The following is an 18,974-nucleotide window of genomic DNA, read 5'->3' on the forward strand; positions in this document are numbered from 1 at the left end:
TCTTTCATTTCAAAGTATTCAGCCATTACTGTTGAAACTCTTCTCTCATTCCCACACAAGCAGGGCAGTCTCCTTCAGAAAAGAGCCTTCCCACCCCTGTCATGGCCTGTTCACATCAGCTGAAGATCCAACAGGAGATGTACAGCTTTATTGGACAGGCCATAGGAGACTCATAAATGATCTCAAGAAACCTAATGTAAAAATACTGTTGTTATAATAAAGGGTAAGGTTATGCACCATTTCTACTATTAATGCATTTAAATTAGTCTTAACGGTTCATTTGTTTTGCTCTTGCTGCTGGTGATCATTCAAAATCACCCACATTCACAGAATCTTCCCAGGTGACCCTCTCAGATTTGGATGAAACTTTTTTTTTTCTGAGTTCCTCTGCATGTCTAATGAACACATGCAAAGTGATTTGATCTAACTCCAACTACATTGGACAATTTACAAAACAGGGTGTTACTTTACTTTATTATTGACAGTGCACATTAATGAACACTCGGTACAGTAACTTTTGTTGTTGTTCTAACCACCTTTTCTGCTCCTGGGTGCTTTAAAGAGCTGTAGCTCAGCAATGGAAACATGAATAGAGCTAAGCTGTGGTCTGTGTCATGTCTACTAAACATAGTTCCAGGAACAATCATGTAGAAATGTACTAGATTGTAAACTTTTGGATTTATAGGCTGCTAAAAAGGATTTTTTTTCCCCCTCAAAATGTCAGGGGCTCTACAAAAGAAATGTATTGAGTGATCATATTCTAGGTTTTAGTTTACTAGAATATTACCTTGCTGCAGTAGAAGCAGGATGTCGATCTGATAAAGGGTCTTTGAGTTAAAGCTTCACAAAGATGGTCCTACTCAGAAAAGCACAAGTGCAAATATGGAAGGAGTTCATTTCTTTTATCTCACCAAGGACAATATGCAACAGCAGTCCTCTTCAGTTGGCTTGCAGGGCACTAGTGTGTGCACACTTCCTCAAGCAGAACCTGAAGCTGGCCATGATCAGCACCAGCCTGTGTTTATGGTGCTCACACACACTGGCAGCATAATGCAAAGAAATGATGAAGAAAAGGATGGATTTGTAAACATCATGAAACTAGAAAGAGAAAACATTTTTTTCCTGGCCCCCAGAAAACCACCAAGACCAGTGTTGGGCCATTTCAGCTTGTGCTTTGTGCTGTGGACGCACCTATGATGATCCACCATACTGGCAGACGGTACAGGCTGCAGAAGGCGTTGAAGAAAAATCACAGAAATGTTCAAAAATGTGTAATCTCAAGAAATATGTTGGCACTGAACATTCCTTTCAGATAGTATAATGAAGCTAGTAAGTTTTCAAACAGAAAGACAAATCTGCTGCGTTTTTGAGGTAAACAAATGTATCTACATGTCAAACTAAAATGTTCATATTGGTCTGTGTACATAAATATGCATTTCTGTCGTTATAAATGTTGTCTCTTTTATTTTAACAATGAGTAGATGGTTAGAAATGCACTTGTTTAATGCAAAAAAACGAGTAACATTCAACATATTTTTTAACCATGAAGCCAATTTTCTGACTGCTGACAGACCGATCTGGCTTCTATCTGTGAAAACAATGTGAAGTGCCTCAATCCTGTATAGCCTAGAGGGCCATTTTTGAGCTTTTTGAGCGTTAATCCAAATAAACTAAAACCTAGAATATGAAGACAATCACTCAATACACTTCTTTTGCAGAGCCACTGACATTTTGGGGGGAGAAAATCAGAAATTCAAAATTGCCATTTTTAGCAGCCTACAAACTTTACCAAAAAAAAAAAAAAAAATTAAATCTAGAACATTTTTGATGATTGCTCCTGGAAATGTCTTTAGCATACATGACACAGACAACAGCTTAGCCCTGTACATGTTTCCATTACAGCTCTTTAGGGCTGAAACAACTAATCGATTAATCGACGACTAATCGATTATTGAAATAGTCGACAACTATTTTAGTAATCGATTAATCGTTTTCTGGTTCACACAGACTCAAATAGAGCAAAAATTACATGAAAATTTAGTATTTTTGATGAAAACCTACTTTATTTTTATAGCAAGTGTATGTAGTACCCTTTGTACATTGTAAATTTCATGAATATCTGTTTGTGTCTTATCCACTCAGAAGCAGAATTAGCACCAAGAGCCTCCAACAAACATTTACTTTACGTTTACTCCATCAACACGTCCTCATGTGGCTCCACTTTAGCTTTATGTGATAAAAAATAGAAAAAATAAAATTTTCCTACACCATTCATAGACAAGCGACTAATCGATTAATCGTAAAAATAGTCGATAGATTAATCGATTACAGAATAATCGTTAGTTGCAGCCCTACAGCTCTTTAAAGGTGCTCGGAAAAGCAGAAAAGGTGGTTACAACTCCCTGTTTTGTAAATAGTCTATAAAAAAAACTACTGGGAGTTCATTACACAAGTGGAGGAACTCAGAAAAAAAGTTTCATCCAAATCCAAGAGGGTGACCTGGGAGGCTGTGGGTGAAACCACACAGAATGACCCTTGTGTATCTGTGGGGAAACAAAACATACAAAATGACAAACCATGAAAGCCATCTCTAAAACTCCTCTTCAGTCTTCTACCCGTGCCCCTTCTATGTCCAAACCATCTCAATCTGGACACACACAAGGTTACCTGGACCTGCGATCTGAAGTAGAAACACAACACAGCCAGTGGACACCCATGGACCAGCAGTTGTTGGCATGCCTGGCTCTGAGACGGCCTGCTCATGGGAAAAGTGTCTCCGTGCCTCCTGCGTGTTTGTCCAAATTGGACTCACAAGTTTGTTTAATGGCAGTAATAAATCACCGCAGATATCATTAGTGACAGATAAATGTCTGGGACGGTGTTTTTCACCACGCTGAATGCTGGGCTTGTTCTGCATAAATGGGTCTCAAGCAGAGGCCGGTGTGACTCTCTTTAGCCCCAAGGAAGACATTGAAATTTCATTATTGCTCCTTCGCTGATAGAAATGATGGCAAAAAATGCTAAAAGTAAATGAGTTTAATGCATTGGTAAACTTCTCATCATTTATAATCATTTAGGCAACAAGTAACAGTAAGATCCCTTAAACCAGGCTCTGACATCACTTCTAGGTGCTCCATGGGTGGACAGCAGGATCATAGTGATGATGAATGATTTCTTTAGGAGTCGTTCTTTTCAAAGAGCCGTTCAAAATACTTTTTTCATAAAGCTCTTTATGAAGAAAACTCAGATTATCTAAGCTGATCTCTGACAGGCTCCTTTGATTCAAATTCTCCAAAATCGTGAAGGCAAAAAAAACACTTGGAACAAGTTGTTTTTTCTTATGTTACAAGGGTACCAAAGAGCTTGAACAGGGGCGGACTGGCCATATGTCCGTTCTGGAAGAGCACAGAAGGGCCACCAGTCCCACCTCAACCGAGCTTTACCCAAATCTAAAAGCTAAAAAGAAAAGCATCAAAATGGCGAGAAAAAGAGGATGAAAACATGATGAAAACACGGACACAAAAACACAACAAAAAAATGATAGAAAAAAATGTTTAATATTCAACAAAGATGTGACAAAAATGTGACAAAAACTGAACAAAAATGTGACAAAAACTCAACAAAAATGTGACAAAAATTCAACAAAAATGTGACAAAAATTCAACAAAAATTCAACAAAAATGTAACAAAAACTCAACAAAAATTGAACAAAAATTAAACAAAAATGTGACAAAAACTCAACAAAAATGTGACAAAAACTCAACAAAAATGTGACAAAAATTGAACAAAAATGTGACAAAAATTCAACAAAAATGTGACAAAAATGTGACAAAAATTCAACAAAAATGTGACAAAAATGAAAAAAAAAACATACAAAAGGTGACATAACACAGCAACAGCGCGAGGAAAAAGGTCAGTTTTGTGGGTCTTAGCTTTCAAAAGAGGACAGAATGGTTGGTTTAGGCGGGTGGTAAGAGGTTAAAATATGTCTTTGTGGAAGTGTCACATTTACGCTAATTTGGGCCAGGCTGCTCAGAGTCCAGGGCTGTTTTTCAGTCCCAGTCCGCCCCTGAGCTTGAATAAAGTATTGTGGAAACTTAAAGCCATAATGTGTAACCAGTCAATCACACAAGTGTTATTTCATTAGTGTTTTTTAATCAGCGAGCTTGTCTCTCCTCAGGCCTGACTTGTCAACAAAGAGATCTAAATACACTAGATCCTCTTCCAAATACTGCCAAAGTAGCGTTATTGTCATGTAGCTGATCATCAGGAGCACATTTGGGGTTTACGTTTGCTCTTGTAGACGTTTGGATTCCCGGTGAGTGTACACTGGACCGTCCTCAGCAGAAACTCGGGCCTATATTGCATGTTGTATGTCGTCTTTATAAAATATTGGCCTATAACGCTCTACAGAGGCTGCAGGCGCCAAGTCTGTGAAAGCGGGGCCAAAAAAAAAAACCCTCCGCAGTAAATCTACAGTGAATCACGTCCAACGCTAACCTCACCAGAGCTGCCTTTTTCCTCCCCCCTTTGAACTGCGCGACATTGTTTTGACTCACGGGCCTAAACTCCAGAGCGCAGCCCCGTACGCGGCGCTAACACAAATCATGAATGAGAGCGAGTGGGAAAGTCCGGCCCGCCCGTTTGTCCCGACGCGGGGCTAGCTAACACGCTGTAAAAACACGAGGCGCACGGGCGCATTAGCGGTGTGTCGCGCTACGCCGCGGCTTCATTAGCGCAGGGGCATGTTGTGCGCTGCTAGCTTGTGTTGTGTGCGATGCTAATGGGTCCCGTGTGCTACGGCAGCCGCGGTCTTGTTTGGGCCCATCTTAAGTCAATTAAAAAGGAATAAAGCGGCGCTGACCGGCTTTTGAACCGTGTTCTACAGCTGACAGACGCGCGGCTAATGGAGGAGGCGGGGAAATGTGGCAGGCATGGGCAGAGAGGAGGAGATACTATTTGAACAATATTGTTACTTATGGTGGGCTTTAGATTCATGTAGGAAAACAAATCATTGAATCTTAAATATGAGGGAAAAACAACAACAAAAAGTGTGTGTATCTTTGGGTCGAAATCAGAATTTATTCAGTCTTACCACAAGATAGAAACATCTGACAAAAGTCTAAATTAACCTATACTGTACTTGGGGGCTCAAAGCTAAAGAATTCAGGCTAATGATTCGAAATTATTCTGAACAAAGCTTCAAACGAGATCTGGCTTTACTTTGGTCTCGACTTACTATAGTCTGTTCAGGACTATTATGCAAAATCGACTTGTTAAAGAGACTAGATGCAAGTTGACCATTTTATACTCACTCCTGCCACCTCAGGTCATACATGTAACTGCAGCTTCTATATTAAGCTCGTGCATGACGGCACTTCGGACCTGAATTAACATTTTTGAGTGACAGTGCAGGATTTTAGAGACAGTTGTGAACAGGTCTGAGGTCATTCTACACATTAGGACATGGCTGGCACATGTAGGGGGAAATTTTTTAACCTCTATAGTCCCTTTAAAGCAGCCATTACCAAACGTGTCGCAAAGAATCTTCCTCTATGTCCAGGTGAAAGCTAAAGCTCCTTTGTGAATCAGTTATGGAGGTCCATGTGATCCTGTACGGGCGAAGGTTAAGTCAGCCCCCCCCCCCCACCCCACTTTAAGAGCATGCATCGTAACTGTGCTATTGTGGGGGGGTACGAACGGCTGATGTGTCAAACAGATGTGGAGAAAAAAGGCGACACGAGCCAGGAAAGTGTGGAACGGGAAGAACATGGGGGAGGCTCGGTGTAAAACAAATCAGCTGATGGGGAAAACTACAACGCTGATTCCTTGCGAGAATGTATTCATATACGTGTGTTTCACAGCTTTCAGGGCGCAGGGCGGCACGGTGATACTTCAGGGAGAAGACTGTCCGACAAAAGTTCAATTGTCTCGAAATCGGCATATTTACCCTTGATTTGAGTCGGTAAGTTAAAAATCAGCAAGTGGAACTAGTATTTTTACACTTAAAGGAACAGGCCACCATTTTTACATACTGAGATATGTTCTTGCCTGAGCTTAGACGAGTTGATGCGTACCTGTCTGGTCTTTGTGCGTGCCCTCAGTCGCACAAAACGACCAAAGATGTTGCTCGCATTTAGTCTCTCTCAACAGATTCCTATTGCACAAAGATCAGACAGGTACGTGTCAACTCGTCTAAGCTCAGGTAAGAACATATCTCAGTATGTAAAAATGGTGGCCTGTTCCTTTAAGTGCAAAAATACTTATTCCACTCGCAGATTTTGTACTAAAAATGACTATAATTAAGGTCAAATATTGTTCATTTCCTGTTTAACTACTTTTTGGGTTTCATTTTGATATACTGTACATGAGATAGAACAAACCTGAACTCCATTGTTGAACATTTGTACCATACGATTCTGCGACTCCTCCTCCACAATATGAAGGATCTTTAGGATGTGCTGATGCCACATCAAAGTGTCTCCTGTTGAAAATGTGTGCCAGGCTCTGCTGTTTCTTTCTGTGCCTGCTCCCCGGGACATGGCCATATGCTCCCCCCCACACCACTCCACACGGATCGACCGACAGCCACGCCACAGCCGGGCAGATGGAGGGGAGAGGTGGAGCACGTCATGTGTGAAGCGATGTTAGCGTTAGCAGCGGAGGAGACGGGCAGCGCATGGGCAGCACATGGAGGCATGGTGTGCGGGCCAGGCCAAGTGAAGACGTCAGACTGAGACGTGTCGGCCGGCCTTTTGTTTCCTAACCTGACCCGAACCAACCCGCAGGGCCCGTCTGGTCTACAAGTGAGAAACTACTAATTAAACGGAATATTCCAAACTGTATATGGTCATTCGAATAATACATGATCAGTTTATTAAGCCTTGCCTATCTCTGATCATGTTGCCTACATTTACTGTGAACTCAATCAATCAATCAATCAATCAATGGTTTTGTATGGCCCAATATCACAACAGGAGTTGATCACAGGGCTGCAACAAACATTAAAGCAATAAAACAGAACAGTAAATAGGACAATGTAAAGTTAACTGTCTGTTAATGTGAGTGATCCCAAAGGACCTTTTCCTCAAGTTTGAAAGATTTACCAAAATAAATCACCCGAGCACAGTAGGACCATGCACTGAGAGCACAAAAACTAAAAGTAGAGCCAATCCACTTCATTTCTGTTGCACATTCATCTGAAAAACATTTCCAAAGTGCTGCATGTAAAAGGATAGATGTTGCTGGTAATCGAAATACAATCGAGTGAACCCGAACCAACAGCCCACTAAAAACAGTCGAGTAAATGACAATCGACACGTGACTCAGAGTGGCTCCTCCTGTCCGGTTATTTTCCGTTAAAGGGACTAGATGGAAGTTGACTTTTTTTTTATACTCACTACTGCCACCTCAGGGCTTACGCGTAACTGCAGTTCTATATTAAGCTCGTGCATGACGGCACTTCGGACCCGAATTAACACATTTTTGAGAGACAGTCCATGATTTTAGAGGCAGTTGTGAACAGGTCTGAGCTCAGGGGGAGGAAAATACATCATTTTATAATTTTTAACCCCTGTAAAGTCCCTTTAAGTCAGTAGCGATGTCCAGTCCAAAAGAATACATAGCTCAAGATTACCTGGCAGACATGGAGTTACAGTCACAGCCTCATGTTCAAAACATTGCGTCAGGAGCAAAGAATTCACCAGAGGAAACTTCCTGCTCATCACTGCAGGTGTTTGTGTCGTGAAGGTAACAGCTAACGTGAAATGAAAATTTAAACAGCAACAAGATTTTCAACGAGCCGCTCAAAAAATAATCAGCCTGTGTTTAGTACACTTTTTAACGTTCAGTTTTTATGGTGACATATCCTGCAGTCAAGTATTTACATCCAACGTAATGTTTTAAACACGGAGCCAGTGTGTCCCCAGTCATTGTTGTTTCTCCGTAAATTGCTGCCATTTGAAAAGCAAAGGTCTCGATTTACTGGTCAATCTACATTCCAACTCTCACCTGCATCTATGCTCGGACTGCTTTACTATACAGGAAATTGTAACTCTGAAGGCCACTTACAAACCCCACATTTGCCAGTCTTAACATTGTTTAAAAGCACAATGAGAAAAATAGAAATAGTGACATGTGGATTCTTTCTGCGATTGCTTCATCAGTCAGCCATCACACACTAACAATACACCACTCTAAAGACTATAATGCCCTGCCAGTGGAAGACAAAGTGCTTAGGCATTAGCGACATTAGCACCAGTGTGGAGGTGAAAGTGTCATCAGATCAGAATAATCCGTCAGTGTCGTGTAACAGAGATAAACATGCAGGAGATTGACCTCATTATGACAATGAGCTCGGGACAAACAAAGCAAAACATCTTTCTCCAAGTAGTTTCTGTTTGGTTGATTACTTTTCTCTGTGTCTCGAAAATATGTTATATAACTGTACCAAATGAAAAAAAGGCAATCACATGCAACCAGTGAACAGAGAAATGGCAGAATATTTCAATATTTAAAAGTTCATTTGACATAGCGGGAAACTGTATAAAACAGACTTTTGTACAAAAAGGTGAGAGTAAAGAAGTAGAGCAATGTCACTGCCTTTTGGAATCAAATGTAATAGACTTAAATGTACTTAAAGTTCCTACAGCATATAAACTTTTTTGGAGCTTTTTACCATGTTGTAATGCTATTTCTAGTGTTTTTTTTTACTTCATTCACGCAGTTCTCAGCAATCCTCCTGAATCCTGCTCTCTGCAGCTGCTCCGCCCTCTGCTGGAAAACCCCTGTGACACTCTGACGTTTTTTACGTTATAGTGTCAAACAGGAAGAGCCCGACATCTGTAATGCCTTACAGCCTGATTTTAATTCATAAACCAGCTTTTTTATTATTTCTGTTGTAAGAAATTAAAAAAGGAAGTTCTCGACGTGTCCACGCTGCCCCTTTAGCAAAAACAAATGCACCAGATGTCATGTTTGCACCGAAAGCTGTGAAGAAGGAGCTCTTTCTAACCTACTCTGGATACGCCTGTTCTTTTTTCTTACCTAACGATAATGTGGCGAAAATGCGAGTTTGACTGCGAGGACTTTATTCAATCTTCCTAAAGAAGAGGCCACTCGCCAGAAGTTGTATATTTCTTTTACTGCTAATGATGCGAATTAGCTCGGAGAGAGGGGGCAGAGTTAACTGAATCGAAGCGTTGTGTCTTCCGTGTTGTCAAAATACCCCCAGAAAGTCGTTATATTTCTCACAAAAAATAGTGCTCCATAGTGGTAGAGGTACAATATATCATATAAATGCCTATACTTTACTTTGGGATGGCTAAAATAGCATGATACAGATGCTTTAAAGAGCAGGTACTCTACTTTTTGCAATTAAGTCAAACACATCTCTTGTTTATATCTATGAATCGTCTGTGGCGAGTGCTTTTACTCCGCGATGAAAGGATTAAGCTTAGTAAGCGATGGGAAAGATTCAGAGAATACTCAAAGATGCGCGAGTGGTTCAAAACACAGCACCAGATCTCATTTTGAGATGATTTTGAAATGCATTACACAGGGACACATTGCTTTCTTGTAACTGCTTCTGCTCGTTCCCTTTCTGTTTTCCCTCTCTCCCCTCTGTCCCGTCTGTGCCCTGCCTCGCAAAAACAGGAACATCCCCCACACGAATCATTAGGACTTTTGATTAAATTTGGCCACAGCGTAAAGAGCGTGACCGAGAGAGAGAGAGGGAGAAACACGCCACAAAACAGGCGACTGGAAAGGCCCTCGTAACCTCCGTAATATGGCCGCCGACCGCTGCCAAAGAGGTTAGGCTAAAAGGGCTCGCTAACACTTCATAAGTCAGACCCAAATGAAACGACTGCGCACGGGGAGAGAAAACACTCGCACACACCAGCGGCACGAATCCGCCGTCTTCTGAAGTGGGGAGGCAGAGAGAGGTCAGGAGGTTTGTTCTGCCTGGCAAAGAAAGTCACGTTGGCTGTTATGATCTGCCCGACAACACGCACAACAAACAAACGGGATTGGCTGAGTGGGATTTGATAAGTCCCTAACACGGTTTCTTTTAAGGAGAGAGGGGAAGGGATAGAAGCCTGGGCAGGGTTAGAGGTGTCCAGAATGGATTCAAACGAACATATACAAGTTGAATTTGGTGATTTACGCTTCCAGATAAGCATTCTTAAGCCTTACTGCTTCATAGTAAATACTGCAATACAAGAAAAGGACGTCTTCTCTAGTCTGCTTTGCCTGACCACGGCGCTCCCACTTTCTCCAAAAGACTTTGACAAAGCAGCAGCAGGTTGCATCAGAGACACTTTACCGTATATTTACCCTTACAAATCACATTTAAACACCGCATTCAAACTGTTTATTCACGGTACAAGGCACTGGGATGTCGGTTTGTCAGGATTCCAACTGAAGCTGTTGCAAAACCCAAAACATTCCAGCGACGCTGAACGACCTCTCAAAGTTTAGATAGATGCAGGCAAAGCGATATTCAGTGGCGGTTATGGGAATGAAAGCAACCCGTGATGAAGAACAGTATAGCCCGTAGATAAAGAGGATCATTAGTCGCTGATGAAGCTTCTTGGATGAGTGTCGAAACACCAGCAACACTTAGACTACCAGGTATGACGACAGATCCTTAAGAAGTTTTGTCTTAGTCAAAATACAAACTGCAATTTGAACAGCAGCGGCAAGCAAGGCAAACTATTTAGGTAGCCAATGTTAAAGTGTTCTTCCTCAAACTTCTCAGCTTATTCCTAGGTGAATGGTCTTGAAAAGATGGCTCATGAATTCAGTATCTGCACCCACGACGCCTTTCATTTCACTACAATAAGGATCGATGACAACGTGCCATTTCCAGGAACAATCTCCACAGCGACAGCAGATTATCTTCAGATTTGTCCCTAATGTATATTATATCTATTGTCCATCATATAGCTCCATAAAACACTCTTTATGGACCCTGGATGCAGAGATTATGGGAAATCCCGGCTCTAATCCCAGTTTACGGTGGGCCGGACACTTCGTCTGAAGAGACACTTTTCCGTATCGAGAGGCACATTCGGAGGTGTCAGAGCGCGACGGTGCTCTCTGCAGATTACAGGGTCAGCGATCTCACTCCACTTAATCCCGGAATTATGGGCCGTGTTGAAACCATGTGCATTACTGAAAGAGAGACCAGTCTTATTTAAAACAGTGGGATTAGGATTGAGGTAAACAAAGCCGGGGGCATGGAAAGGACAGTGACGTGATTGAAGTCAGGTTTTCAGTGTGAACCACAGGATGATCAATTCTTTCATTTAGACTCTATTTGGTCATAGGCTGATTCCGGCTACAACCTACAAACAAACATTCCACCTCGTTTCCTCTGGTTTTACATTTTCATGATGTGAATTTAGCTTATTGTGGAGTGACAAAAGAACTACAGTTTCCATATTTCCATACCTGAGCCCATAGAGGGGGCGGAGGGAACTGTAAGGGGACTCAGAACTTTGTCTGGTCAGAGGGTCAGGTGATAAGGGATATTATTTGAGGCAATCAAATCGTAAAAAATCTAATGATTAAAGAAAGATTATGGTGCATGAGCAGAAAATACTCCCCAAATACTTTCTACTTCATACCCTGGTGAAGACATTGCGCTGTAGAAGCTTGTAGGGATGTCCGTGCAACAATGAAGGACATTGAAACTTTATTTGTAAGTCAGAGTGCCTTACATGACTTACTGACTTACAATACAATTGTTTAGAGTGAATTATCATTGGGGGGTCCCCGTGGGGATAAGGGGGTTGTGACTCTCCGGAGTCTGGGAATGACTTTCTTAGTGTTCGAGGCTGCTGCATATTCCATGTCCGACAATTTCCTGAATGCCTCTCCCCGCAATTCACCTCCTTACACCCCTTACCTGTCCCGTTCAATATAATTTGGGGGAACAAAAACCCCAAAATTAAACATGGAGCTAACTAATAGATGTTTTTTTTCCCCTGGCAATTCACTATTTTCAGCTCAATAGCACCCGTAGCCCAGACCTTTATCAATTCATTTCTACAAAAATAAACAGCCATGGATGTAGATAAACTTTAAACCAATCCTTCCCATTTCTACGCGCCATCCTCTGGACGCGGCGGGGGGAGATTTCGACTTATTTTGGCCCACAAATAAAGGCCTGTTGTAGCTTCCATGCAATGAGCCCTCGGGTTGAACTCTGGGAGAAATGACTTGCTTCCTGCTCCATTCATGTGGTCGACAAAGCATAAATGAGCTAATTGTGGCTTTCTCTGATGCCGCCCCATACGTTTCAGTGCACGTATGCCGTTTTTCCCGGGGTAACAAAAATAAAAAAAAGAGCGCTAAGTGGGGTTAGACGCAGGCGAGAGTACAAAAAAAAAGTGGTAATAACGCTTGGGGATTAATTACGCTAAACGAACGAAGATGGTGGATGCTAACGCTACATGTGGATACCAGACACCGTTCAAAGTCACACCAAAACGAGCGCGCATTTATTTATACAAGAAGGAGTTAGCGGGAAGACAAAACACACTTACTGCAATGGGTTTAAGCTGCACTTCTGGACAGACATGCTAAGACCAAAGCGCTATTAGACGTTATTAGCGTCTTTGGAGGAAGCAGGAGTTTTGTCAGCTGCGATCTTAATACTGACACATGTGCAATTCAGAACAATTGAGTTGCTAGAAGATTTGGCTCCAGTTTGCTGTGAAATCTGGAGATGTTTTTAGCAACGGAGGGCTAACAATAGACTTTTTTGGAGGGGGAAATGGGGAATGAAATGTTATTTGTGTCACAAAGTCAGGGTTGAAGCACATGGCTGTTCTGTCAGTTCTTGGTAAATTAAATTTCTTAAAATTTGCAAACATAAAACAGGAATCACAGGGTATTTCAATATTCAACATCAAAGAGGACGTGACAAGCAACTTTTGAACAAACCATTGTCAAATTCTGCAGTTGAATCCATTTCACGTTATATTTTTTGTATTTTTGATGAATTTATGCCGTAACGATAGTTGGGCAACATCAAAACATTTAGATTTAATGCCAGTTTGAAACCAATTTAATGCTTTTTACTAAAATCTCGAAGTTTGTGATTTAACAACTGCAGCCACCAACAGCCAATCCACTCTCCTCTTTGGTCGGGGCACCTTTAGCGTTGATTCCAGCACATTCGCTGTGGCGTTGTTTCAAAAAGCTTCTAACACGTCCAGAAATCCTGTGTTGGGTTCACCAACACAGGTGAATTGTATTGATGATGAGAGAGTGTGACCACCGCTCACAACCTTCTCCAGCACATCCCAAAGATTCTCAATGAGGTCCAGATCTGGATTCTGTGGTGGGCAGCCCATCTCATGCTCCCTGATCCACTCTTTCACTATGTGAGCCCCATGAATTCTGGCTTTGTCATCTTGGAAGACAGTGGCCCCTCGCTATAACGCGGTTCACCTTTCACCGCCTCACTGTTTCGCAGATTTATTTTTAGTACAATTTTGCAGCCTTCTTTTTGACAGCATACGAACGCCATACGTGCATTGTGTTCTGCGTCCAGGATTGGCGAGTCGCAGAGTGAGCCCTCCTCTCGCTGCAGAGAGGATCTCTGTGTCAGTGTCAGCGCACACCACAGAGTCACAGCGAGTCAGCCACACAGGCCGGCATGAGCGGCTCCGACTCCGCGTTCACTTTCTCTGCACTTTGACGTGAAAATAAACACTGCTAGCATGTGGCGCTCTCCTCAGCTAAACACTCGCCTTCTGAAGCCTGAATCTGCTACGATAAAGCTTTGGTCATCGCTACGATTGTCTTAGTTTGAACAACAACACAGCAGAGACGAGTGCAGCTCACAATGTTTCCATCTAAAAATCTTATGAGACAAAAAACTCACACAGTGACACCAGACATAAGGGAGAACCCGTGTGAACGAGTGAGAAAAGTGTATAAAGTGTGTGGTGAGGGGTTTTACAGCCCTAAAACATATACAATAGTTTAAAAAAAATAAACCTGACTACTTTGTGGATTTCGTTTATTACGGATTATTTTCAGAACGCTACCCCCGATATAAACGAGGGACCACTGTATGCCTGTGTTTTCAGGGTAGAAGAAATCCTATGATGGAATAACCTGGTCATTCAGAATGCTCCGGTCGCAGCAGATCTTATTCTTTGGCCACATAGTGTTGCTGAACCTACACCTGACCGGCCTGACCCTTAACTTCACTTTCAAGATCAGTTGGCTCCAAGCTTTAGTCTACAATCAGCGTTGATCAGCTGTTTCAACATTCAGCTTTGGATGTGGACTGACTAAAAGTCGGCCAAACATTTTTGACTTGTCATGTGAGAGTGAAGGCGGGTCCTGAAGCTTTCGCCGCTCGAGAACCGCTTCCTCAGAAACGAGCATCAAGTGCGTTCAAAGTCCATCAAACACCGTCTTCTTGGCTCCTCCCGCTGCTCGATGGCTGACCCTGCGTGGGGAAACTCCTCCGTCTGGCACCGTTAGCCCGAGAAGCTGGATTTATGAAGGGGAAATTGCAACTGGCAAATGGGCTGGGCTGTGGAGGGAACAACTACCCCCCAGGGCAGCAGGCAGGGGAGAGGGAGGTGGAGAGGGGGGGGGGTCAGATAGGACAGGGACCGGCGGATGGCTCGGACTGACCTCTGAGTGAACCACCAGCGTCTTCGCACATGTGCAACACTGTGCGGGGCCGCGGCGAACAGACAGGTGATCACAAGAACCGCAATCGAATCCAAATCGCAAATTGAACGGCCGAGTGGTCCCTTCACATCTGCTGCGAGAGCGGAGAAGAATCTGGGCAAGAACTTCACCCGTCGCTTGTGATTGGCGATGGTTGGAGTAAAGAAAATTGGAGGTAGAGCTGGGTGCCAATTACAGTTATGTTTGTAACACTGAAATAAATTGAAGCACTTCTGGCATTGAAAAAATGCACTATACATAAAACTGAGGCTAAAAGAAAGAAACATGTTTTTCCTTAATATCAAGTTTTGATGTGTAGCTGGTCCAGCTCAAATAAACAATGTACTGGTTTTGCTCAAGGAAAGTCTTTTCATCTGATTCTGATGTGATTTTATTTGTTTAAAGGATCTACTTCAATGCCACAGAGTGTGAATAAAACATATACACATGGCCTGTAAAAAGTCCTGTAACAATACCCAGGAAAAACAGGAAAGATGGATTCTGTCAATGTTCTGCTTCCACTCTAAAGACTAAGTGAAGGCACCAAAAAGATAATGCATGCTTTGTGATTATTACAGGTTTTACTTAGAGCCCCCAGAGCCAGTATTTTCCATTTATGATGAAGCCCGAGTTGGGGAAAACAACACGGCGACGCACTTTGCTAGCAGTAAATAAAAACATTTCTTGTGTTTTTAATCTTAGAGTTGTGCTCTGCTGCCCCCTGCTGTCTGTCAGCAGGGGCTCCTGTGCAGGAGCTGAGCCTGTGCGGTTATAAAACACACCTTTTGCTCTGCGATGCTAATGTTGCTAACGTCTACCATGAGCTAATGGCAACAAGAGCTAACTGTGCTCTCCAAATGAGTTGTAACATTATTTAGTAGATCATTAATATGACCACATTGTTTATCATATATTGTCTGATTCTTTCTAGCGTCGTAGCTTAAAGAGGGGGGTATTATGCAAAATCGACTTTTCAAGCTTTACATCATGTTATTATGTCATTCCCTCATTAAAAACATGCCTGAAGTGTTGCCTTGGCACATTCACATATTTTTGAGTCATCTGTAAAAACTCTGATGGCGGCCATTTTAGGGATAGGTTTGCCTGAGTCCTCCTAGGAACGCCCCCACCTCCTGGAGACGCCTCCGAGCTTTCGTCACCAGCCGAGTAACCAACCACTGCTCCTCAGCAGAACCCCCTCCCCACTAACGCCACAGACAGCGTGTGGAGGGGGCGTGTCTGAAAGGCTCAGAGGTTCTTAAAGAGACAGAGGCCAATTTCAAGACATTCACTACAGCCATTTTGAGAGAGACATTTTATACAAGGCAGTTATTCTAATTTACTGCATTTACAGACCAACAGAAGGTTTGGTCATCATTGTAGTGTGATATAGACTGGTGCTATGTGATTGAAAAAAGCACAATACCCCCTCTTTAAATAATTAGTTTCACTGTCATTAAACTTTGTGACTTTACAAAAGGAACACTGAAACTTGCAGAAAAAAGTGTTTGGATCAGCCTTTCACAACGACACAACGTGGCGTCAGATGGTGAACTGGTTTCAGGTACTCGCTGCTCGCTCAGAAGTATCCAATATGGCGAGTGATCCCGAGCGCGTCGTTGCATGCACAGCGGGCTACACGTCCGCCGTTCATGTAATAAGTGCGCAAAGCTGGGGTAGCACGTGTGGGACTGCAAGCGAAGGTGGGGAGACTGAAATATCCTGGACCGGGCAGACAATAAGAGCCAGAGGAAGTGCGGGACTGCGGGAGGAAGACACGCTAATGTAACACAGCTGTCCTCTCTCTCTCTCGCTCTCTCTCCTCTTTCTAGTTTCTCCCCACTCTTGTTTTTTTTCCTCCCTCGCTCGGAAGGTGCTGCTGGCGCGCGCTGCGAGGAGGAAGCGTCTCGGGAGAGGGTGACGAGAAACACTGTCCGCTTGTGGCTTCAACTTTTTTCCGTTCGGAGGGAGAGCAAAGCAAGAGGAGGGGAAGAAAAGAGAGGGAGAGGGAGAGAGGGAGAGAGCGTGGCTGCTGATTCCCTGATTGCAGCCTGGCGCCCTGCTGGCGAGCCCCTCTCGCTGAAATTAAATCCACTCTGCTCCGTTATAAATTATAATGCTTTACAAACAACACCCCCACCAGGAGCTCAGGCAGGAGGGGAGGAGAGAGAGAGAGAGAGAGAGAGCTGTTTGGTTAATATCTGGAGTCTGTTTGGAGAAGGACCCCTCTGTGCTGCCATCATCGAGACTGGTGGGGCCTGACGGTACTGCGGCACAACAATCAAGCCACACGGCTGGACTTTCCAATGTACTTCGCTTGTTTAGTTACTGTAACCCCCCCCCCCCTCTTCTCACACACACACAGGAGAGGCTGCTGTGACGGCCTGTGATTCGAGGTTTTGTCCACCAGTACACGTGATACAAGTTGAAAACTCCTCACAGCATTTCAGATGACCACTCTGGACACTTTAGCCGTTTCCTTGCCATCGCTAAACGCTAACAGACACGCGCACGTTTGACAAAGCAGGTTTTTTCCCCCCCTGTACCCTGCGTGTCACATCGCTGAGGAAAGACGGTGGGCAGGTGGACCACAAAGTGAACAAAAAAAAGAACGAGGAGCCCGTCCCGACAGCGCGGATTCAGCTCGGGCCCGCGCACCTGCAGCAGCCGTGAGCGAGAGCGGAGCCGACAGGGGTAGGCTGGTGGCGGCGGGTCAGATGAGCCGATGTGGGAGGAGATGGAGGGAAGATGACAGGAGGAGACAGGGAGGGGGGGGGGGGGGAGAGGCAGATGATGCAGAGAGATGTTTACTGACAGGCTTCAAATGGTGAGCGCACAGCAGCATGAACACGAGACGAGGGAGGGCGATCCTTTGATTCTGTTTTGCTGATTATGTGGGTTCGCGTGTGTGCTTACGGCGTGCTTTTTTGTTATGTTGTTGAGAAGAAAGTGCGCAGTGCTTAAGGAAACGTGTCCTGTCGATTGAGGAAAAAGGGAAGACTGAGGAGATGAAGATGTAAAAACGAAATCTTCACTAAAACCCTTATCAGGTCACTCCCCGAACTTATTCAGAAGCTTGATGAGCCAAGTTGATTTCTGTCCTTTCAACATCCAGATGGGTGAAACTACCAAAGTAAACAACATGACTCGGTCGGTAATCACGGACTTTGTGGACTGGTGTGAGCGCAACCGCACACACCGCTGAACATCCAGGGGGAGGACACTGAGGAGGTGGACAGTTTCAAGTACCTGGGTGTTCACCTCAACAATAAACTGGACTGGTCCCACAACACCAATGCTCTGTACAAGAAGGGCCAAAGTCGCCTCCACCTTCTGAGGAGACTGAGGTCTTTCGGAGTGAGCAGGCCTCTGTGGTGCCTCTGCTCTCCACTACGCTGCCGTGTGCTGGGCCCCGAGTAGCCCAGAACGGGACAAGAACAGACTGAACAAGCTGGTCAGGAGGGCCAGCTCCGTCCTGGGCTGCCCCCTGGACTCTGTGGAGGAGGTGAGGGACAGGAGGGTGTTAGCCAAGCTCACCTCCTTCATGGACAACACCTCCCACCCACTGCACAGGACTGAGGAGCTGAGCAGCTCTTTCAGTGGCAGACTGAGACACACTCAGTGCAAAAAGGAGCAGGTCCTTCATCCCCCCCTGCTGTCAGACTGTACAATAAGACTGTAAAGTGCAATAACCCCTTTACGAAACTACCTGCAATATGACAACCTGCACTAGGACTGTAAACGTTGCACCTAGATATTGTACTTTATAATTTTCATCCTATTTTTATTTATTCTTATTTCCTTACTGTTATAATTCTGCCCCTTAAGATTTTTGCTTTTACTTATTGTACATAAGACACCTCCTTTTTCTACTACGTAACTGTTTGCACATTTCCTGTCTGTTTTGCACCCCCTGAGTGATCTTATTGATTTGCAGAATGTAACAAGTGAATTTCTCTGTTGTGAGATCAATAAAGGATTATCTTATCTTACTCAAAACTGCCTGAAAAGAGCAAAATACTCCCCTAAGTTGTTTATTTTGACGAGAGAACTTTTTAGCATGGGTAAAAGTCAAGACGCATCTTCTATAGGAGCTACTAAAGTGATGTTTGAAATCAGAATGGTTCAGATTTCACTCGTCTAAACACTTTTGTGTGCATTGTAAAAGGCGTATCGTCCGTCTAACCCCGTGGACTTGCCTTGTGATGTTTATCTTTCACACTCTTTCATCTCCCGGCTGTGAGCCCTCGGGCCGCGCCGGGTAATGTCGT

General features: G+C 43.7%; 1 protein-coding gene across 3 annotated transcripts in view; it reads right to left on the reverse strand.

The window, feature by feature from the left end:
- The window catches only part of bcas3 (BCAS3 microtubule associated cell migration factor), a 463,665-nt gene that overhangs the window by 200,117 nt on the left and 244,574 nt on the right, over positions 1 to 18,974 (reverse strand). The window lies entirely within an intron of this gene.

Source organism: Gobius niger (genome assembly GCF_951799975.1).
Source record: "Gobius niger genome assembly, chromosome: 1".
In the NCBI taxonomy this organism is placed as follows: domain Eukaryota; kingdom Metazoa; phylum Chordata; class Actinopteri; order Gobiiformes; family Gobiidae; genus Gobius; species Gobius niger.